This window comes from Theropithecus gelada, chromosome 14, assembly GCF_003255815.1.
Source record: "Theropithecus gelada isolate Dixy chromosome 14, Tgel_1.0, whole genome shotgun sequence".
Classification (NCBI taxonomy): domain Eukaryota; kingdom Metazoa; phylum Chordata; class Mammalia; order Primates; family Cercopithecidae; genus Theropithecus; species Theropithecus gelada.
Genome location: NC_037682.1, coordinates 28,944,316 through 28,967,780, shown reverse-complemented (window position 1 = coordinate 28,967,780; position 23,465 = coordinate 28,944,316). Strand labels below are relative to the sequence as shown.

General features: G+C 44.0%; 1 protein-coding gene across 2 annotated transcripts in view; it reads left to right on the top strand.

The window, feature by feature from the left end:
- Window positions 1-23,465, top strand: part of PRR5L (proline rich 5 like) — a 174,198-nt gene that overhangs the window by 63,116 nt on the left and 87,617 nt on the right. Inside the window, exon 1 of one of the 2 annotated variants that reach the window (XM_025355715.1) lies at window positions 18,220-18,540. The exons of the other annotated variant lie outside the window; for it this stretch is intronic. The gene's annotated coding sequence lies outside the window, so the exon portion shown is untranslated. Of the gene's footprint in view, window positions 1-18,219; window positions 18,541-23,465 lie in introns of those variants that run through there. 2 annotated transcript variants of the gene reach the window in all.

The window sequence follows — 23,465 nt, the reverse complement described above, 5'->3', positions numbered from 1 at the left end:
TGTAACTTTTGTATGCACCAGGAAACTCAAAACTTTGTGTGACTCACTTTATTGTGATATTATTATTCACTTTATTGCTATGGTCTGGAACCAAACCTGCAATATCTCCAAGGTATGCTTGTATATAACTTCCAAGAATTTGGCAGTAACTGTCAGGAAAGAAATAGAATTACAACTACAAGGAGTGGCCAGCCATGTAGAGGTTTGTTTTTTCTTCTTCCCAAAGTGATAAATATACATTGGACATAAGAAAAAGGGCTGGTAAAGGGGAAGAGAATGAAGATGCTAAAGAAGAAGGAAAGATACTTCATACATCTGGGAGGGGATAGTGCTCAGGGCACTGGTTAAGGACTTTGGCACCTGGCTAGATTTGGAGATGTTTTGCATTTTACTTATTGACGATCCCTAATACATCAGTGCTTGAATTTTTAGTAATCAGTGGTTGGATTTTCAGTTACCTGGACCCACGCTGACTTGCAGGCTCACATTCTTGTGGTTGGATGGTCCTTTATCTAATGTTAGGAGAACTGCGTTTGAGTCCCAATGCTGCCATTAAACAGCTGTGTGTGATTTTGGACAAATAAGTCACTTCATGTGGCTGAACCTCAGTTTCCTTATCTGTAAGTGGCAGATTTGAACTAAAGATCCAGGGGTCCTTTGTACTTGGAGCAGTATTAACTTCTCATGAGAACAGAAGGATGTTCTGTCATTTTAGGTGAAAGATTAATCCTCTTATTGTAAGAGTTTGTCTTAGCGTGGGAGAGAGGCCACAGTCACTTTCTTCAGTGTTGGAGAAAGAGGTGATTTGACCAGAATTGTAACAGAGGCCGCATTATATTTATACATGTGTATACTATTCTTTGAAATGGATTAATTTGTTACTTGGAGTCTAGGGCATTATATTTACTTTTTTTTTTTTACATATTAATTATCATTTTATTCTGGTGTTTTGTTCTTTAGGAAGACATGTTTGTGATCAAATGTTGACAATCAATAATGATGCAAAGATATCAGCAATGACACTTTCATTAAAATGTAGAAAATAACAGATAAGATACAGACATAACGATTCCAGAGCAGATGCCATGAAGACACTAACAGTATGTCCCAAAGGAGCGGGATCAACAGAAACAGAGACGGGATACATCCAGACTGTTATATAACAGAAACTATAGGGTATTGTTTTAAATGCTACAGAAGCCTGGCCGAGTGCGGTGGCTCATGCCTGTAATCCCAGCACTTTGGGAGGCTGAGGTGGGTGGATCACCTGAGGTCAGGAGTTTGAGTGCCAACAGGGCAAAATCACGTCTCTACTAAAAATACAAAAATTAGCTGGACACGGTGGTGCGCACCTGTAGTCCCAGCTACTAGGAAGTCTGAGACATAAGAATTGCTTGAGCCTGGGAGGCAGAGGTTGCAGTGAGCCGAGATCATGCCACTGCACTCTAGCCTCGGTGACAGAGTGAGACTCTGTCTCACACACACACAAACACACACACACACTCACAAATACTACAGAAACCTTTTTATGTTCTTTATTAGCTAAACTCATCCCTGAATCTCAGGAGAATCATGAAATATTGTTACCTTGTTTCTAGTAGAATGACAGTGACATACTGTTCTTCTTTGGACAAGTCTACCTATTATTAGTGGGATGGTGACCTCTCTAAGTGTTGAGTTCTCAGGAAGGAGAATCAAACGGGATATCTATGTGCCAACCATCAGTTGCTAACAGTATTTAACAGGCATAATTTTCTCTAACCACCAGAGTTATAAAATTTAACTCAGCAAATGCTTAGAGTGTCTACTATGTATAAGGTACCAAACAGGAAAATGGGGACTAGAGGTATCAGTTTTGCTGATCAAAGCCTATAACCCAATAAAAACCCAAAACAGGAAACCATGACAAATATCTGACTATCTGGTGTGCAGCCATTTGGAACACAAAGGGTATGTGCAACCCATCACACATGTAACGCACACACCCACATGCATGCAACTCATCAGCTCAAGGAGTATGTGTGTGCATGCATAAATGCGTGTGTGTATGTGTGTGTGTGTTTAGGGTCAGTGTGGAATAATAGGCTGAATAAGAGAATAAGGTTTTATGATATACACCCAGAGGGAAAATCTGTGTAAGTTATGCTTTTATCTTGTTAGGTATATGCTATTACTCAAGAACACTTACACCTGGTGATCCAGGAGCTCAAACACACATACATGCACACACTCCTAACTTGATATCACCCTGGTGTACACTAATTGTCTTAAGCCACTCATTTGATTCAAGAAGCAAGTATAACTACAGCAGTTCTCGACATGTGATCAGAGACCCCTGAAGTTGCCTGCAGGAGCCGTGAAGTCACACAGGGCCCCATGCTCAGAGCTCAGTTCAATGTTCTGCTGTGGCTGTCTTGAAATTCTTTATAACTTTTGGACAGGAAACAGCATTTTCACTTTGCACTGGTCCCCACCTATGTAAGTGATCTTAGTTGCTTGAGATCCTTTTAGGAGGTCCATGAGCTCAAAACTATTTTAACAGTTATAACAATATTAATATATTATTTGCCTTTTCTACTCTGATTTTCACACAAGTATACAGTGGAGTTTTCCGGAGGTGACATGGCATTAGTATTACAACAGATTGAGTGCAGAGCAGACATGAGAATCCAGATCTGTTAGGCCAGACATTCAAGAGAGTTGCAGAAATAAAAAAAAAAAAGCCACTTTTCTTGCTATATATACTTTTTGCTTTTGGAAAATATAGCTATTTTTCATAAAAACATGTTACTTATGTTAATTTGTAATGGCTTTTTAAAATATTTTTAAATTGATTAATAAATAACCAAGGATTTTCTCAGTTTTAGTTTCTAATATGTTAAATATCAACAGATATAACTGGTAAAAACAAAAGACTTTAAGGCTCATAACAGTTTCTAAGACTTTAAAGTGGTACTGAGTTCAAAAAGTTTGAGTCACTGATCTCTAGGTATTTACTGTTTCTGCTAGAGGAAAGAAATCACTGTGGGAATGTGATCAAACGGTAGTGTGTTTGCTTATACTTGTTCATTTATGTGGGCAAATCAATGTCTACTGAAAAAAATGAGGCAAAGAGACAATCTTTTTCATTACCCTTGGACTTCTACAGAATTTTCCCAACTGTGACCTAACACAAGTCACTTGTTTTGACTTGTTTCTCTCCTTTGTTTAAGTTTTAGATCAGCAGGTTCTAGCTTATATCTAGCTCTTGGAGTTTTCCAAAATGGAATGGCTGTTAGAGAGAGATCACGAGCCTCTCTTCCGTCGAGGGGCTTGGGAGAGGCGCTACAGACGATTCCAGCATGAGGCAGAGTTGGATAAAGTGACCTCTGAAGGCCCTTTCAGTTTGGAGGATGAAAGTAGAGAGAGTCTTTTCCCTTACCAAGTTCAAAGTCAGGGGGGCTGAAGTAATAACAAATGAGTACATAAAAGGCAAAAAAAAAAAAAAAAAAAAAAAAAAGACATTCTGTCAGCACGGAAGCAGCAGGCAGTCACCAGAGACTCCTGCCTTCCATAGGCAGCAGAACTGGCCACCGGCTCCGTCCTGAAAACAGAACTTGCTCCGAGTGATGTAGGCAAGGGAGAATGCTTCCGATGGGAGGGCAGGGCAGGGTGGGTATGGGAATCGCATGCTCTCATTCTTATGACTCTGACTCACTGAAACGGATCCCTCCCTTCCCTTTTTGGGGCCCCCTATTCCTCCACTTTTAGCACCAAAGTGCTGACGTGCCTTTTCCCCACTTGTCTTTAGAAAATCCATCTTGCAAGTGAATACTAAGGTGCTTGGCTATTGACAGTTTCACACATCACCCTTAGTGGGGTGGGGGTGAGGGGGCGGGGGCGGTGGTTGGTGGGAAACCATGACAAGGAGAACCAGACACAGTATCTTTACCCCAGGAACAAATCTCCAAAAAAGGACGTTTTAGACACGGGGCAAGCAGAATTGACATATTGGGGAAAGAATGTTTTTCTAGCACTTCTCACACCATGCCTGCTGTTTCTGGTTGAAAGCATCATCAGTTATGTCCTCCCTTCTTCTCTCCACCCGTCTTTCCTTCCTCACTTCCACTTTTCCTCCTTCCTTCCATAAAAGGTCTTACGGATTCTCTGTTATAACCCAGGCATTGCTTAGATATTGGAGATTCAAAGATGAATAATGTGCTGTCATTGATTTTATAATTTGTGAGTGGCGACAGACAGGTAAACTGATCACTGGAACAAGAGGAGGCAAATGCTGCATGGGTGGGGGTTGGGGAGTGGTGCGTGTGCTGAGTGCTAGGGCAGCCTGCTTGGGATGGAGGAGCAGGGCAGCGCTTTGACCTGGCTCCTGCAGGGGGAAGTGGGTGTATCTAAGGGGGAGAAAGAGAACAAGGTGCTCCAGGCCCAGAGAGGCTAAGCCATGCACCCAGGTTCACATGGCCATGCCACTGGACCGGGCCTGAGCCTGGTTTGTCTCTGCACCCTGCATCCTCGACCCGTATGCAGTAACTACTGCCTTTTCCAGACCACAGGGATCTCAGTGTGCCTGGGCATAGGGTGAGGTGAGACGGAAAGAGTGGCCGGGAATGAGGTTGTGGCCAAGACTCCACACACTACTCTTTGTATCATACCAGAAGACAGAAAAGAGAGGCAAATATTTATGGACCAGGAGAAAAGTCAAGCCCAATTCTTTGCTGTTAACTTACATTTGTGCCACAAGTTATTTAAAATATATTCCCGGAGTGCTTTCGAAGTGTGAGGGCAGACGTCACTCCCTGACCTCTGGGAGCTCATGTCTTTCTTTCCAGATTAGCTGGGGACAGAATGACTGCACTAAGCAGAATTCACTGTTAATAGCTCAATGCCTTTTCTGCAGACGCTGTGGTTACAGCTCCTCACCGCTTCCTTAGAAGTTCTTTTACCCCTTCTGATGATAAATGACCTGACTCTTGTCTTTTCTTTTCCCCTTCCTCCTGACCCGCCTTTGAGAGATGAATCAACCCCAAGGCAGGTTTCCTGCAAGGAGTGGAGGAAAGGCTGCAGCTCCTAGATCGGTAGAAAAAGCAGGAGTTGACCGATTTCTGACAAGCTCGCTTGACCAAGGGATCTGCTCCCCTCTACCTACCCGTCCTTCTGTACCTGCCTGACACTGGCCGGGCACTTACTCTTCCAGAAACAGCTGGGCCAGAGGAAAATGGCCCACCCCTCCCACAAGAATGCCAAGAAACAATTGGCTATTAATTTCCAGTAGGACGAACAGGAACCCTTTCAGCCAGGAAATCTAAATTGAACCGTGATTAAGTCATCCAAGCTCCGTGGCCCTGTTTAACTTCCAGGTCTACAGATGGCTCTGCCTTCCTCTTAGAGACCATTTTTAGCCACTGGTCTTGGGAGGGTATTTCACTTTTAAATAAGGCACCTGCGTGTTCTTGTCAGGCTGCACTCTGTGGTGGTTAAACCCACAGACTAGTCGGAGCAGGATGTCCCGGTGTGAATTTCAGCTCTGCCATTTGCTGTGTGACTTTGGGCAAGTTACTTACCTCTCTGTGCTTCAGTTTCCTCATCTGTGAAATGGAAATAATAACAATTGCACGGGGCTCACAGTGTTGTTTTGTGTTGTAGGAGAATTAATGAGTTGACACTTGTGATGTGCTGAGAGCTATGCATAGTAAACATTTTTGGGGGTTAAATTAATACATATATTTAATTATCCAACTGCGGATGGGACTTGCCTTGTCCTTTCCTTCTCTCATGAGGTCTGTCATTAGATAGAAGGAATGAATTTAGTAAAGAGGTTAAATGCAGAGATTTGGGGATCAAATTGCCTCAGTTCAAGTCCTGACTCCATCACTTAATTAGAGGTTAAGTCACTTCACCTCTCTACTCTTCAGTTTCTTCACCTGTAAGGTAGGTTATAATTGCACCTGTTTCTTAGGATGCTCATGGAGAATGAGCTTTGTAAAGTTCTTAGAGTAGTGTCTGGCACTTAGTAAGTGCTCAGTAAATTTTACCTATTGCATTATTACAAACTCAAAAAAAGTGCCATATAAACACAGCGGTTTTGATTATACAAGCTACAAGCTGCCCAAAGCTAACATTCTGAGCAAGTGTAGCCAGAGCCTCAAGCCAGCTCCTAGAGGCTGGCTGTGTGTTAGTGAGCAGGAAGCTTGGCAGTTTGTCCAGGTGTGGAAGAGCTCAGCTCTCCCATGTTTGAGTCCTGACTCTCCTGCTTGTTGAAGGTGTGATGTTGGGCAATATGACTTCTCTAAACCTCAATTTGTTTCCTTTCTCTCTCCCTCCATTCCTTTCTCTCTTCCTTCCTCTAGTGAACATTTGTTGAGTGGCTGCTTAGTGGAGGAGGCACTGTGTGAGGTTCTAGATATTCACCAATGGACAGTTCAGTGATCCATGCATCACAGGCAGGCTATAAGGATTAAACGAGTTACTGTCTGCTGGGGGCTTAGTCTGGGCCTGGTACTTAATGTAAACTCAGTAAGTAATGGCTGCTCATGCTGATTTCCTGCCTGGTACTTAATGTAAACTCAGTAAGTAATGGCTGCTCATGCTGATTTCCTATCAAACGTCCTTAGATCCTGTCTGTTGGGTCTCATCATCCCTTCTGTGAAGGAGGTAGCTGGTTCTTATGATAAAGCACTTGGGGGAATGATTGTTCAAGGTTACTTGCTTTGTTTCTGCAGTGGAAACTGAAGCACGATTTTTTTTTTCTTTGTAAATTTGGGAGACTATCAGCAGACCAGTCATCCAAGAAATTAAAAAGCCGAAAGCAGAGTCTACTGTGTAGACTCAATTAAGATCTCCCCTCATCTTATACAGTCTCTGGCCCTTTCAAAGCAAGTTTGACTGACAGGGAATTCTTTGGTCTAGGACCACATTTCCCAATTATGTGCTGCAGAATATTATTTCCTCAAGCTGTTAATAGTATTCCATGAAATGAAATTAAACTATTGAATGTTTTTTTTTTCTGAAGACCACCTCCAAGTTCTTAATATACGAATGCATTTTACAGTATTGCATGCAGTATTTTTCCAAAAGTTAATAGATTAAGGAATGTTTCTCCAGCAACACCAGCAACATTTCATGGTATTATCCCTTCCTTTCCTTGGGGAACAGTTTGAGAAATGCCCATCAAGGATAGCTAAGCCAGACTTCATCAATAAAAGCCAGGCTGAAATACCAAAACTCTGGTAACACAAGTATTATTTTTAGGAAAAGAAGTGAAGCAGATGTTGAGTGATGGGCCAGTCTGTGTTATTGTCAGACTAGAACTTCCCCCCAGTTAATGCTGGAGAAAGAACAGAGTTCTTTGTGAAGGGCAGCCATCCACTTGGCTGGCGTGGCTCACCTTGACTGAGTGAGACATTCAAGCACAGTACATGTGCTGCTAGGGGACAGGGCATCTTTCCTCGTTCACTTTCTGCTCCTGCAGAATTCTAATTTCTCACATCCAGCAGAAAACCTCCCTGCAATGAGTGGTTTGGATGAGAATATTTATCTTCCCCAAACAGTTTTGCAATTTCCTCTTCCTTAATTGGGAGGTCAAGATGACTGAAGAACTTACATTGGGAAATAAAACTGTATAATTTGTAGTTATTTCTACCTCTGACAAGCTGTGGGACCTTGGGAAATGACTAAGCTATTTCTTTTCATCTTAACTTCTTCATCTATAACATGGGGATAATAATAGCACCTCTTTCCTGGTGTTGTCTGGGGAGTAAGTGAGCCACTGCTTGCAAAGTACCTCACACGGTGTCAGCACATTGTACATCTGCAATGAATTTTTTTTTGCAATTAATGTTAATGTCAGTTGTAATTTGTTTTTATCAATTCCATAGTTGCGTGTGTGTGTGAGAGAGAGAGGACAAAAAGGGAGGAAGAGGGAGGCATATGCCATGCTTAGAGTATAATGTAAATTCTATTTTGCAAAGGAAGATTTAGATTAAATGAAAAACAAATACATTTCCTATTATTGACATCTCTTTTGCCTAAAGAGATAATTTATAAATGTGATTTTAGGTAGAAAATTCTAGAAACCAAATTACTGATTAATTGGTATTTTAGTTTATTCGTCACTCTCTGGGGAAGGTAGTTAGCATGAGTTAATCCCTCAAAGCTTGCTTTGTATGGGATGTACCTTGTGGGTGTATTATGGTGCCTAGGACGCTAAATTAGTGGTTAGAGGGTTATACAGTAGTCTTTGACTCTGAGGAAAGGGGCTGAGATTGCCTTGAGGAATTTTTGATCAGGTCTCTTGAATAGCCTAGATAAACTATCCTGGCCAGAATTCTTTCACAGTAGAGTTTAAAACTCCTCTCTCCTTCTTTCTCCCCTTCTTTCCCCTCCCTTCCTTCCCTTCTTCTCCCTTCTCCCACAGACAGGAATAAGCATATATAAATTTTTGCTTATTCCATTTGCCTTTCTATATATCCAATGCAGACTGCTGCCTTGTGTCATTATTTATGTTATATTCATGTGATTACGTTCCTTATCTTGATTTTATCTATTTCTGAAGTAGGAAGGGTGTAAATGTCATGGTTTATTTTTAACATTACAACTGTATTTCCATATTCTCGGACCACTTATTGAGGTCTCATTTATATTCAACAGCATGCAGTAATACGCATCAAAATATAAATAAAGGCTAAAACGTATGGTCACCAAATTGGGAATAGAATAAAATACTAGGCTTTGCCATAAAAGAATTGAGATTATTTATGTGGGGAAACAAACATAATAGTTGGTCAATAACATACAAGGGTCTCTTATTTTAAATATGGTATCTAATTATTTTTCTTTTGTTACTAAAAAATGTGTTACAATGTGCCAAACATTGTGCCAAGTATTTCACACAGCTCTCCTAAACCTCATTTAGGCCTCACGAAATCCCTGAGAAACAGGTAGTGTCTGCAACTGAGACTCTCACTGCCTTCAAATGGAACTGTCCTTAAATGGTACTACCAGGTCTCAGTCCAAACCTTAGCCTTTTTCCCCACAAGGAAACATTGATTGACCTAAGGTTTGGCTTATACTAGAAGGGATGACTGTTCTGGTCAAGATATTTGGGTTTCAAAGGACAACTTGACCTGGACCCTGGACCCCACTATCTCAAATAAAAGGGGCGTCTCATAGAAACAAGCCCAAGCCAGGCTTCATGGGATCTGGGACCAGAGAACTTCTCTCTCTCTTCTCTTGCTCTGTCTCTCTCTCTGTTGCTGTCTGTCTCTCAAAGCAAATACAATGAAGTATATGAGGTAAACAAAAGGGTAAGAGAGTCCAAGGGGTATGTGAGGGAGTTAATATAATAAGGGAATCTAATCTGGGTGAGGACGGAAGTGAAGACTTGAGAATGGCCAGCCATGGGTTAAGATAGTGTATCTCAGGGGAGTTGAAGATTTGTGAGAGCCAAGGCACTAGAGGGAATGACTGTGAAAGATGGGAGGTGGTGATTAGAGAGTGGGAGTCGGTGTAAATAGGAAATGACAACATCAAGGCTGACTGTGAGAGTAAGTGGCTGCTGTAGAGTGGAGAACAAGGTCATCAGGGCAGAGGTCAAGGATCTGAGCTTCTGGGATACTGGAAAAATTATTTCTATGGATATTGAAATCATGGAGAATTATGAAAAGAGCAACATCTAAGAGAGTGATCATAAACCAGGTCTGAAAGTTTCAAGGCAAGAGGGAGATAACCCAGAATCTGTAATGAACACTACAGGGGCAGGGGATAGCGAGTAGAATAGTCTAATGGCTTGATGGGGATTTTAGGGAGGGATTGTGGTCTGGAAGTGGCACAAAAAACAAGGAAAACAATAACTCTACCTCAAAGTCCAGCCATGCCATGAGTGTGGGAGAAAAACTACCATCATTTGAGAGGATTTTTAGGGCCTCAGTGGAAAAGCAGAGTTCACTTTGAACAGTGATTCTCAAAATGTGCTTCAGGGACCCTTAGGGAGTCTCTAAGACCTGGCAGAGATCCACAGCTCAAAACTATTTTCATAGAAAACTAAGGTATTAGTCACCTTATCACCCTCATTCTCTCACAAGTCTATGGTGGAATTTTCCAGAGTCTATGTAATGTGTGATAATGCAACAGTAGATTGAATGCAGAAGTCAGTAGAAGAATCCAACTGTCTTCTATTAAGCCAGACATTAAAGAGATTTCCAGAAATGTAAAACAACATCATCCTTCCCAGTACTTTTTTTGTGTTTTGTTTTGGAAAATATAGTTATTTTCCATAAAATATGTGATGGTTTTATTATTATTTTAAACTGAATACGTTAAGCTTAATTTTTAATTTCAAATACAGTAAGTATTGATAGATATTACCCACACCAATCAAAGCTCTTAGGGTCCCCAGTCACTTTAAAGAGAGTCATGAGATAAAAATGTTTGAGAACCACTGAGTTAGGGCATAAAGGCAAAGGAAATGTTCAGAAAAGAAGTCGAAGTGTAGAGGATTTTGCTGGTGATGGACTATGGGTTTCTGGGTGCACAAAAGGAGGTTTGGGCTGGGAGACAGGTCAGAAATGGGGATGGAAAAAAGCACGTGGTGATGATAATCTGGGGTGATTAAAAGAATCCTGGGCCCTGATCTTTGAACTGATGGGCAGAGACAAGGATGCAGGACATAAGGTGGCCAGTCCTAATGACTGCAGTGCAGAGAGTGATGCTGAGGCTGAGGCTGAGTGTTGTGAGGAAACCAGGATCACACGAAGCCAGCTTCTGCTGGGGGGAGGATGAAGCTGGGAGACCAGTTATCTTATATGGCATGTGGGTCTCCTAGTTTGAATTTCAAAGGATACTTTGATTGGCACATCTCATCTGCTCATGTGTCAGGTGCCCAGTCCCAGGACCAGTCACCTGATACAGGTCTAGGACAATCCACTGCACCATTCTGCAGAGTCTGAGGTGTGTTATGGTTCCTGGAAAAGGCAGTATGGTCTGGTCAGATGTTCCCCAAAGGCATCTACAATCACCAAGAAAGATGAAGAACTCTTTTTTTGGGTAACTCTGGGAATTTATTTTTTTTGAGATGAAGCCTTACTCTGGCACCCAGGCTGGAGTGCAGTGGCGCAATCTTAGCTCACTGCACCTCTCCCTCCCAGGTTCAAGCAATTCTTCTGCCTCAGCCTCCCGAGTAACTGGGACTACAGGCTCCTGCCATCGCACCCGGCTAATTGTTTGTATTTTTGGTAGAGATGGGGTTTCACCATGTTGGCCAAGCTGGTCTTGAACTCCTGACCTCAGGTGATCCACCAGCCTCGGCCTTCCAAAATGCTGGGATTACAGGTGTGAGCCACCATGCCCAGCCTGCAACTCGGTATTTATTTGGAAAGTTTCCCATTCAATCCTGTCTTAAGATGCAGAGAGGGATTATTTGCAACGGAGTGTCTTCCACTGAAGCAAAAGGCCTTCTAGGAAATGAACTGGGCAATATAATGGCAGCATGTTTGATCATGGCAGTGGTGACTTCCCACTGTGACCAACTCCTTACCATGACCTTACCATGACCTTGCTCTGTTGCTTGGACCTCATCTTGTCCCCTCCCCACCTGTTCCCTATGCTTCGACCATAGGGGCTTGCTTTCTCCCTCTAAATTCCCATGCTTCTTCCTGACTCAGGGCCTCTGTACTGACCATTTCTGCTGTTTGCAACATTCTTCTGTTTCCATAGATGCCTCTTTTCATCATTTAAGTCTCGATTTCAAAGTTGTCTTCTACAGAAGATCATCCTTGATGACCCTACGTAAAGCATTTCTCTTCTTTTTTTCCATTCACTCCAGTTTATCCTCTTCACAGCACATATCAGTACTTCAGGTGATCTCCTTTATGCATTTGTTTCCATGTGTAATGTTTGTCTTCTGCTCTTTGGTGTTAGAAACCTTGTCCTTCTTGTTCACCATTGCATCACTGGTGCTTGACACCAATAAGTGACCAGCCAGTATCTGTTGATCAACCGACGGACTTAGGATTGTGGGAAGGAATAATGGAAACCCTTGAAAGTTATCTAAGAGGCCGGGCGAGGTGGCTCAGGCCTGTAATCCCAGCACTTTAGGCGGCTGAGGCGGGCAAATCACAAGGTCAGGAGTTTGAGAACAGCCTGGCCAACATGGTGAAACCCCATCTCTACTAAAAGTACAGAAAATGAGCTGGGTGTGGTGGTGGGCACCTGTAATCCCAGCTACACGGGAGGCTGAGGCAGGAGAATCGCTTGAACCCGGGAGGCAGAGGTTGCAGTGAGGCAAGATGGTGCCACTGCGCTCCAGCCTGGGTGACAGTGTGAGACTCCATCTCAAAAAAAAAAAAAAAAAAAAAAAAGTAGAAAGAAAGTTATCCAAGAAAAAGTCAAGGAGGATCACCAAATTTCTTTTTTCCCTGTTAAGATTTCCTTGTTCAAATTATTCTCAAAGGGCAGTCAGATTTAATTCACTACCAGCCACTTTAGAATGGAGGGCAGACCCTCCCCGACACCAAAAGACAGAAACGATGGTAAAACCCAATATACCAGAAATACCCCATTGCTCACAAGAGAAGGATGAAAGGGACTAAAGTAATTATTTTGTTTATGTCTTCCAAAATTCTCCCAAAAAGCGAACTTCAGGGTTCTCAATTTTTCTACTATGGAAGTTACAAGGAAGGCAGAAGGAGGGCAGACTTTTATCATTTGTGTGCTAAATCTCCATGCTGTACCAAAGGTCACTGATTTTACAGCCTGGTGTTAGATCAGATGCTGAGTATATTTCTCAAATGGTCCCATTTTTATGGATAGTGCTGTACTGTGGTGGTATATTGAGTGCTTACGCAAGTTTTATATCTAGATTGGTATTTATCATGAGTAACTACGTTAACTCATTTTATTACCTGAGCTCTGAGGACCTGAAAAACTGTGTGTTCTTATGTTGCACGTGACTGGGAGACCTGCCTGTGCTCCTCACAAGTTGTGCTAGGCATTAACAAAGGATCTTGGATTCTCAGGGCCTCCTTTTTTCCATCTACAAAAGGAGAAAGCTTATGGGAGGATATATGTTTTTCTTCACTGGAATACTTTTGTATCATAATATGAGACATTGGGGTTATCGTGGAGGGAGATCAAACTTTAAACACCTAAACTTGGCAGACATTTGTTTCACAACTATTGTATATCAGACCCCTAAGGCATTAAATGCGATAATATGCACTGGGCATGGTGGCTCAGGTCTGCAGTCCCAGTGCTTTGGGAGGCAGAGGTGGGCAGATCACCTGAGGTCAGGAGTTGGAGACCAGCCTGGCCAACATGGTGACTGGAGACCAGCCTGGCCAACATGGTGAAACCCCATCTCTACTAAAAATACAAAATTAGCCAGGTGTGGTGGCGCATGCCTGTAATCCCAGCTACTTGGGAGGCTGAGGCAGGAGAGTCGCTTGAACCTAGTCACTTGAATCCAGGAGGCAGAATTTGCAGGGAGCCAAGATCGTGCCACTGCACTCCAGCCTGGGTGACAGAGAGAGACTCCATCTCAAAAATAAATACATAAATACATAAATAAATAAATAATAAAATGAATAAATAAATGTGATAATGTGTAAATTGAGTAATTTTCATTATCATTCAGAGATGGAAGCAGTTAATCAGAGGAAGAGAGAGTGACTTGGTATCAGAGATTTCTGTCCTGTCCTTTTTTGCCTGTGTATAACTTTAAACAAGTCACCTAACCCTGCCTGAACTTGGTCTGATTAGGCTCTTTGTGGGGTAGAAATGAGTAATGGGAATGGGGTGGGCAGGCATTGTCATGGGAACAAAGCAAAACTAGAACAATGGACTTTTGAAAGAACAGAATCTGAAAGGTGGTTTTGATCACAAGGCAGCCTCTCAGGGACGGCCTCTGCTTCTCCTGGTCTTGATGTCCAATTGTCTTCTACTGTTTTGTTTATCTCAGTAGTGTTCAGATTATGTGGTTCCAAGCAAGGTTTTGTTTGTAAAATGGTTTGAACCCATGCCATTCTATTGCATAATTTCTGCTTGCTCATAGCGCTGGCCCCTTCTATGTGTCTGCATCCCTTGCAAGCTGCATTCAGAGTGGCAGGAAAATGGGTGATCAGGCTGGTAACAAGAGAAGCAGGGAGTGGCTGGGACTGTGGCAAACTGGAAACTGCATGTTCTCCCTAAAAGGGAGAAAAAGCACTGCAGAACTAGCCAATTATGGAGTGCAGGTCTGCAGCAAGAATCATGCCGGGTTCCCCAGGTTTTTCAAGGCAAGCTGAAAAATCTGCATTTTTGCATAATGTTTTCTGATTTTAAAATATCGGCAAGTAATTCAAACAATGTTGACCTCATGAGGTTCAAACAATACCATCTAATATATAACATTTAACGGGCTCACAGCCAGTCTGCAGCTTTTAGAATCTAGAGTTCAGATAAAGTCACAAACTTCAGCTTTTGCTCTGCATAATAGTTGTATGTGTGTGTGTGTGTGTGTGTGTGTGTGTGTGTTTGTTCACATTCCTGAAATGTAATCTTACTGGCAAAGTGTACTTTTGGGGGCCAGAATTTTCACAGGACAAATCTATGGATTGGATGCACCTGGCTTAGGTGCCCACCCTTAGTCTTAAAGGGGGCTGCCTAAGGGATAGCTACTCTTTCAACAGGAGCCTCTATTGGACTGACTTCCATTTCAGAGGCTGTGGACATGGCAAGCTGTGTATATATCTAATAAAGACCTAGAATTTCCTCCTCAGAAATTAATGTACTGGTTTCTCCTATGAAGATTCTGTTTCTTAATAAGAAAAAGCAATGTCCCATTGACATTTAGGTAGAATTTTGGTGAGAATTGGGGTGGTGACAAGCATCACATATTGGCATTAATGGTCCTTAAGGAGAAGCTCTGATTTCCATGGAAATACTGACTACTTCTCGTCTTAAGAAAATTCTGGCTTGGCGTGGTGGCTGTGATCCCAGTGCTTTGGGAGGCCGAGGCAAAGGATCAGTTGAGCCCAGAAATTTCAGGCTATGGTGAGCTATGATTAAGACACTGCAGTCCAGCCTTGGCGAGAGAGCAAGACCCTGTTTCAGAAAAAAAAAGAAAAAGAAAAAAAAGAAGAAGAAAAAATATCTGCTTACAAAATGAGAAACTCTTAGGGTTAGAAAAGAATTTAACCTCTTTAAACTTCCCTTTCAGTACTTCAGTACTTTTTTATGGCATGCTCCTATATTGTGAATACTTCTGTTTACCAGGAAGCATGCTTCTTCCACAGGAGCCTCTTTCATCTTTGGATAAGCCTCATGATTAACTTTTTTTTCTTATTGCACAATGCCCTGCCCACCATAGGCAATCAGTACAGCATATGCTAAATGAGTTCATTTCTATGGCATTTGCTGAGTACATACCATGTGCCAGACACTGTTCTAGAAACTTGGGCAATATCAGTGAATTTTTAAAAATTGGATTTGTTTAACTAAAGCGGTCCCTTATAGAGCCGATGTTCTACCCTGAAAGTAGGAGGTGGTAAAAGAGAGATAATTCCTTCTTTCCTTTGCTTCCTTCCTTCCTTCCTTCTTTCCTTCCTTCCTTCCTTCCTCCCTTCCTTCCTTCCTTCTTTCCTTCCTTCCTTCCTTCCTTCCTCCCTCCCTCCCTCCCTTCCTCCCTCCCTCCTTCCCTCCCCCCTTTCTCTCTCCTTCCTTCCTTCTTCCCTCTCTCCCTCCTTCCCTCCTCCCTTCCTCCTTCCCTTCCCCCTCCCTCCTTCCCTCCCCCCTCTTTCTCTCTCCTTCCTTCTTTCCTCCCTCCCTCCTTCCCTCCCACCTCTTTCTCTCCTTCCTTCCTTCCTTCCTTCCTTCCTTCCTTCCTTCCTTCCTTCCTTCCTTCCCTCTCTCTCTCTCTCTCTTTCTTTCTTTGTCTCAGAGGCTGGAGTGCAGTGGTGTGATGTCACCTCACAGCACCCTCCACCTCCCAGGTTCAATCAATTCTCTGCCTCAGTCTCCTGAGTAGCTGGGATTACAGGCACCCACCACCATGCCCGGCTAATTTTTGTATTTTTAGTAGAGATGCGGTTTCGCTACGTTGGCCAGGCTGGTCTTGAACTCCTGACCTCGTGATCCACCTGCCTCGGCCTCCCAAAGTGCTGGGATTACAGGCGTGAGCCACCACACCCAGCCATAATTTTTTTCTTAAAGTAAACCATACAATATGTTACAAGGTGATAGATGCTATTAAAAAAAAAAAAAAAAAAAAAAAAGCAGAGTTGAATGAGGGAGACTGGGAGGGAGGGGCGAATTACAACTTTAAATAGGTGGAATAGGGTAGGTCTCATTGAAATAAGACTTGAAAGAGATGAGAGAGTTAGCAAGGTAGAATGGATGTTCCCAAACTGATCTCCTTGCAGCTGCGTAGAACTAGCTCCCTTTCCTCTTCCCTGGCCCTGGGGATAATGATAGGAATAATAATAGCTTAATATCCTTTGAACCCCAGCAGGGCTTCTAAGCATTTTTTCTGTTTGAATTCACTAAATCCTCATAGCCACCCTAAGACATAGCTACTACTTTTATCCCCATTTTCATATGAGTAAACTGAGGCACAGCAAAGTTAAGTAACTTGGCTAATAACCAGAGGATGGGAAGAAGAGGAGCTGCTGTAGAGACCTTGCCATTTTGGCTCCAGGCTTCGGCTCTTAATCCTTCAGACCAGCCTCTTTTATGTCTCCTCCCTGCTCTTTGTCCTCTCAGTTTCTGGCCAGGCACAGTGGCTTATGCCTGTAATCCCAGCGTTTTGGGAGGCAGACACATGTGGATCACTTGAGGTCAGGAGTTCTACACCAGCCTGGCCAATATGGTGAAACCCTGTCTCTACTAAAAATACAAAAATTAGCCGGGTACGGTGGTGCATGCCTGTAATCTCAGCTACTCTGGAGGCTGAAGCATGAGAATTGCTTGAACGCAGGGAATTGGAGGTTGCAGGGAGCCAAGATCATGCCACTGCACTCCAGCCTGGATGACAGAGGGGAAATGTCTCAAAAAAAAAAAAAAAAAAAATTGTTTCCCAGGTATATGTCCCATGCCCAGTCTCTTTCATTGTGTGTGATTCCTGGGATGAAATTTAAAGCCCTTCATCATTCTAGGGCTTCTGTTGAGGATCTTTTAGCTTTACCTAATATCACAGGACAAATGAGACACCCAGAACTTCCTCAACCCGCTCCCATGCCCACAACAACCCTAACACGTAGGTTTTGTAGGGTCGCAATGACCAAATCAAAAAATGAAAATGAGTCTTGCTCAGTTTTGAGATAAAAGGACATGCACATCTTTTTTTCAGCAAATGTCACTGTGGTTTCAAAGCCTACGTGTGATGTGCGATCGGGCAGCATTTTTAAAGTATTTCCTGCTCAACCATAGGGTGAAATGATGCAAGTAGTGAGTCCTGCAAACAGCTGCACTAAATTCTTAACACCTGCAAAAAAACAAAACAAAACAAAACACACACACACACACACACACACACACACACGGTTTTCAAAATAATTATGCATTGTTTTTAATTTTTGGCTTGTTGGTTTTCTGTGGTATTCAAACTCTGAAGGACCCTCCAATTCATTAAACCTGCAGTTAGAAAATGAGTTTGGGAGCTTTAAAAGAATTTGCAAACAGGGGAAAGATTTCACTTGCATTATGTTTTCATTAATGCACTTGAAACAACTTCTGGAATCGCCCTAGGGACTATTCCTTAAAAAAAATAAAATTAAATTCAAATAATAATAATAAAAAAAACTTCCAGGCTACAGTCCTCTATTCGGCTCTGCCCTGCTCCTTTCAAGTGAGCCCCAGAATCACCTCTTGGCTTGACGGTTTCCCATTGCGGGGCAGCGGGGCCGGGGGGCTGCACATCTCCCCTTGTGTGAGAGAAACACAAGCACGGAGCTCCCTTGACCTGCATCGTCCTTGGTATTTTTTTTTTTTTTTTGGTTAAGTCAAAAAGTTTGGATTTCCTGAAATTGTTGAACTGGATTTAAGTGCAGGGCCCCCCTCTCCGCTCTCCCCAGCCGAGTGAGAGTTGCTGAAGGGGAGGAGGAGTGGGATGGTGTGAAGTGAGGTGGGGGCTGTTTGTTGGAGAGAAACTAAAGCGAGGTGCCCGGGACAGGAAAAGTGGGAGGAGGAGGAAGGGAGGAGAGGGAGGAGGAGGAGGAGGAAGAGGAGGAGGAGGCCGTAAGATGAGAGAGGAGGGAAACGTGTCACCAGCCCGGCTGTGGAAGCTCCGCGGCCGATGCGTTTGTTGACTCGCTCTGGAGAGGAACCGAGGCTGGACGAGACCCCATCGGAGGGCAGAGCTGAGGGAGGAAGGAGGGAGGGAAGGAGGGAGGGAGGGAGGGAGGGAGAGCTGGGCAGAGCGCGACGGGGAGAACCATCCAGGTCGCTCATTTCTCCCCGGTGAGAAAACTTCCTCGGGAAGACCGGAAACTTTTTCCTAGGCGCGCGGAGTCTGGGGCGGAGGCGAGCGGCGGGTGTGCGCGACTCGGTGTGATTCACGCCGGAGATCCCAAGGAGGTGAGTGATGGGTGGGGGGCGTCTCTGGGAGGGGCCGGAGTCATAGGCTCAGCAACCGCGCAGGATTGAGCAGCAAATTACCGCGCACTAATCTGACTGGGCGCGGCGTGGCGGGGGTCGCGGGGAGGAGCTGGGGAAAAGTGTCACATGTGGGGGGCAACCAGGTGGGAACTCCTGCACGGTTAAGGATCCTTCGATCGGACGCTGCAGGCAGGCGTAGGGGATCCTACTCGCGACCACCATGGTGGGGCGGTGGGCAGGCCACGCTGCCGGTCTGCTGTTTAGGGTGGCTGAGGTACCGCCGTGGGGTGGGATGGGGATGCTGGTGATCATGGGACCTAGGCTGAGCCGGGAGGTCGAAAAAGAAAGTCGGCTTGTTTGACTCTCTTTTTCTCGGTCTGGGGGGCAAATCTAAAGAGCTGTCCCCGCTTAAGCGCGGGTGATTTCGCGCCTGCAACAGCCTTTCCCCGGCCTTCCCCGTTTTTCTGGAAGGAGGCGTGGGAGAGAAGGGCAGGGAAGGGAGCCACTTTGTCCCGTGCGCTGCTGCACACGCGCGCTCTGCGGACTAGGGCGGGCCAGGGCCCATCCCGCGGGGACCCCGCCGGGACGGGCTGCGAGCAAGCCCTGGGACGGCCCAGCTGCGGACCCCGCGCTGGGAGGCCGCAGTATCCCCCTTCGGTTTTATTTCTCCCGCCTGCCTGCCTTACGGCGAGACTTTCCTCTGCGCGCCTACTGTGCGCGCACGCCGGGCATGCTGCACGCAGGAGGCGCTCTGGGGGCCCCGCCCCGGCAGCTAGGACCCTGCCTGCCCAACCCTCCGGCCCATTTTCCTAGAGGCCGCCGCCCGGGGTGGGACCAGGCTGTGTGCTTGCTAACTGTGCTTCAGGAATCGGCTCTGGGATGCCTTCCTGTCTGGCAATAGGGGTTTCCCCCAGTTCTACCCAGCCCCTGTCCTCGGTCACATGCCGTCGCCGCCTCTTCCTCCGCGGTGCCGGGAGCCCGCGTTTTGTTTGTCAGCAGTTAGGCGGTGAGTATTTATAGACGCCACGGCAGTCCTGCGGTGTGCAAGGTTTCAATTACTGCGATGCGCTCCACAAGTCGAAAGGTTCACGCGCTGCGTCTGAGCTGCACGTCTGCCCCGGAGACCCGCGTGGAAAAAACTTTGGGCTGGAATCTCCGGGCTTCCCTGCTTGGGCGGAGTTCTGGACCTGTTGCCCAGACGACACGTGCACATTCAGGTGACCCATACTAAGGATCAAAGGGATGCCACCGGCCCAATGGACGCCTTCAATCCCCCACCATCCTCAAGGGACCCTTGCTGATCAAGCCCGCGAGACTATCCTTTTTGACCTCTCTTTGGTGATCCTGACCACCGGAGAAATTTGCAGTCATGACATTTCATTGCCCTACATACTGCAAAATGTCAAAGTGCTGAGCTGTGGTAAATTGCTCTGGGGTGGAAGGCGCTGTTACAACACGAAGCAGCTAGCGGGTCAGGAGGGGAAATGGAGCTTGCAGAAACTAATTTAGCCACATTTAAAATTTAGCTCCTGGTAAGGTTCCCAGTTCGACTGAGGAAGGTGCAGGGCTCCTGTCTGTGGAACCTGGCTGGTTAGTCTTCTCTGGTTGCAGCCCTAGAATCAGGATCAGGGGTGCTGTTTAGAGCGGTTTCTGTAGAATGTAGCCTTGCAGATAAGGGAAGTGATGCTTCATCAACCCCCAAAGTTGTCTTCAGTTTTTCCAACTGCAACCATTGCTCTTTGAGTATGTTACTGATGCTTCTAACAACTGGAACCATTAATATGTAAAAGAAGAAAGGCACTAGAAGTAAGAAAGTCAAAAAAGGCTTAGTTTAGACTAGTTTGTTTCTCAAGGGTGGGACCTCATTTCTTTCAGGTCCAGCCCGCCATGGATATATATTTATTTCTGTGGGTGAGATTTCAATAATGTTCAGTGTTTGAACATTACAATATGTGCCACTTGTTTCAAAAAGGGGAAAGGTGCAAACACCTCTTGAGGTCTTAAGATGTTTTAAACTTTGCATTGAGAGACTTTGATAATATTATATACTCCTCATGCAAACAATGATATGGGTACTATTATATCCCTACCATATAGATGAGCCCACTGAGGCTTGGAGAATTTAAATAATTTGTCTAAGGCCATAAACACAGGGATGGAGCTGAGAATGGATTACAGATTTGTTACTCCGGACTCGTAGTCTGGAGATGTCTTTCCCTTCAACTCTCCATTGTTGATTAGCTCACATTATAGTTGATTAGATTGATGGTTTTTTATTTATTTTTAAAATTTAACAGAGTGTTACAAATTGGCTCGGTTATGGGGGAAAAAAGCCCTAATCTTGTCTTTAGAAAACCGTTACACTGATGATCTGAAAATCTCTTGCTAATAGTCCAGACCTAAATTATAATCCTCACTTTGCTCCTTGACTTAATGTATCTTCAACATTAAAGCCATTTCTCTTTAGAGAATTGAATTCAGTAGGGACTTTGTGGATTACTTCATTTTTTTCAGATTTCTCCATACTAATGATTTGTAGCTGTGCACGTGTCTGTTTTCCTGTGGCTTTTCCTTTCGTACAAGGTAAAATATGCTGACATCTCTCTTAAATTGCAGCCTTTTTCCTTTTCATTCCTTCTGCAGAGCTAGACCCAATACAGAATTGATGTGAAAAATAGTGTGTGAGTTCCTCTGAAAGATCCCTGCAATGTCTAATGTTCGTCATTAAAGGTTTGTTCTCAAGAGTTGCCTCTCTGTATGTCAAATGTAAATACATGTTAAAGGCAATGCTTGTAGAAATGACCGTTTGTTAGCAAGTCAGTGTGAATTCATATGTTAGTTGCTGAAATCTAGGAATAAAATATTCTGTGGATTTTGTACATAATACGGGTTTTGGAATTGGGGAACAAAGAGAGCGGTACCCCGATAAGCAGAAAGCACTGTTATCTGCAAGGAGGGGGACAGATGGCAGTGATGGGGCATCAGAGGTGAACTTGAGTTAATTCACATTTTTGTCGGTACCTGGGGATCCAAGATTTACTTTGTAACTTGTACAGTTAAAGCAAATGAGCTGACTTATTTATTGGGCAACTTCTGTGAGCCAGGTATAGCTATGGTAATGGTATTTGTGCCTCCCAACAACCCAGGCAGGAAGGTATTATTTTCTCTATTTTCAGATGAGAAAACGGAAGCTCAGAGAGGGTTGTTACTCTCCCAGTGTCACACAGCCATGAACTCAAGCGTCTTGCTCTTTTCAGTACATTTTGATATCTACCCTTGAAGGCCTTCCATGGAGAACCCAGGGTCCCATGTTCTCAAGAAAATCCTAGTGGTTCACATGGAAGTTTCTGAATCGGAAGTTTCTGGATCAGGAGTCAAGGCTGGAGCTATTCAGGGACTGTAAAATGAGGGGACAGGAGGTGGGTGAACAATGAAGCCTGAAGGGACAGTCTGGATAATTCTTACAGTAGTGATGCCACAGAATAAGGAAAGTCACGCCCTGTAGTTACTGTGAATATAGAGAATTCTAGCATTGGCCTGGGCGAGGATGGCTGTCACACTGCAGAACACACCAGACGAGGTTCCCAGAAGAGAAGAGTGGGGAAGTGTCTCCACCTCCCTCCCGATGTCTTCTGCTGCTCGGTGTTGGCTTTATAGTCAATATAAATTAGGGAGCCTGTGGGACCTGTTTCCATTTTAATTAGACTTGGCCCTTTGAGGTTCCAGTCACCCAGTCTCCCTCTTTAAATATTCTTTTTTTATGCTTTGCCAGTTTATGGCCTTTGTAGATCAATCCTTGGATTTCATGTACGGGAGAGAGAAAGAGAAAAAAAGCAAAGGTTAGTGAATACCTAAATTGGATTAAGTTCTGTCTAGCAGCGTTTAAAGAAATGCCACTTGCTCCCTAATTACCATCAACTAAGAATTTAAACGGTCTATTCAATTTAAGCTGACTTTTTTTTTAAACTCCCTGAAATTTCCAGCTGTAACATATTCTGAGATTTTAGAGGCTTTTATATATTCTTCAAATGTGTAGAGGACATTCTTTGCTTTCCCCCCCTTTTAAAAAATATTGCATTTCTGGAGCAGGGTCATGACATCACTATATACTAACTTCATTAAAAAGCAGAAGCTCACAGCTAGGCTCTCTAGAAGGGTTTGTGGGGAGCAGTAGAAACCCGTCTGACTGTGGCCTGAGGGAAGACCTGATAAACATCTACCCCCTCCAAACAACCTGCTGTTATTATTTGTTCCATTTATTTAGCATATAATTATATGTTACATAAAATTATGTATTTACTCATGTATTAAACTCGCAAAGCTTTCATTCTTCTTTTTGTCTCTTCAATTTTGAGGTGCAAATATATTTCCCTCACCCACACATCAATATTCTGGTTTCACTTTAGTTGGTTGCCAAATGCCAGCAATACTTCCACTTTTCCGTTCTCTCCTTACTTTACCTGTTACAGAACTTTCTCCAACTTTGCCGGTTCTTTTCGACACAGGATGCGTCCCGTATTTTGTTGATGGCATCTTTGACAGCAGTTGGGTTTCCAGCAAATACTAGGATTAAGGGACTGCATTGCACTCAGCTGTTTAGGAATTGGAGTATATGTTAGCTTAAGTTGAGCCTGGAAGAATAGCTGAAAGGATTTGCTTTTGTCTTCTTCCCAAGGACAGAGGGCAGGGTAGGGGTGGGTGGGGAGGGGGAGAAAATCTACCATTGGCTCTGATGTGTGTCTGTATCAGACTGAACTAGGCTGTCTAAAACCCTGTCACAACCTGCTTATGACCTCAGCCGCATAAATCCTTGGTGTAAACCCTTTTACGCTTGCCATTTAATTCTAAATACTTATTTGGAACTGGTTCAACATCTTTCCCCAGATGCCTTTGGGGAGACCATA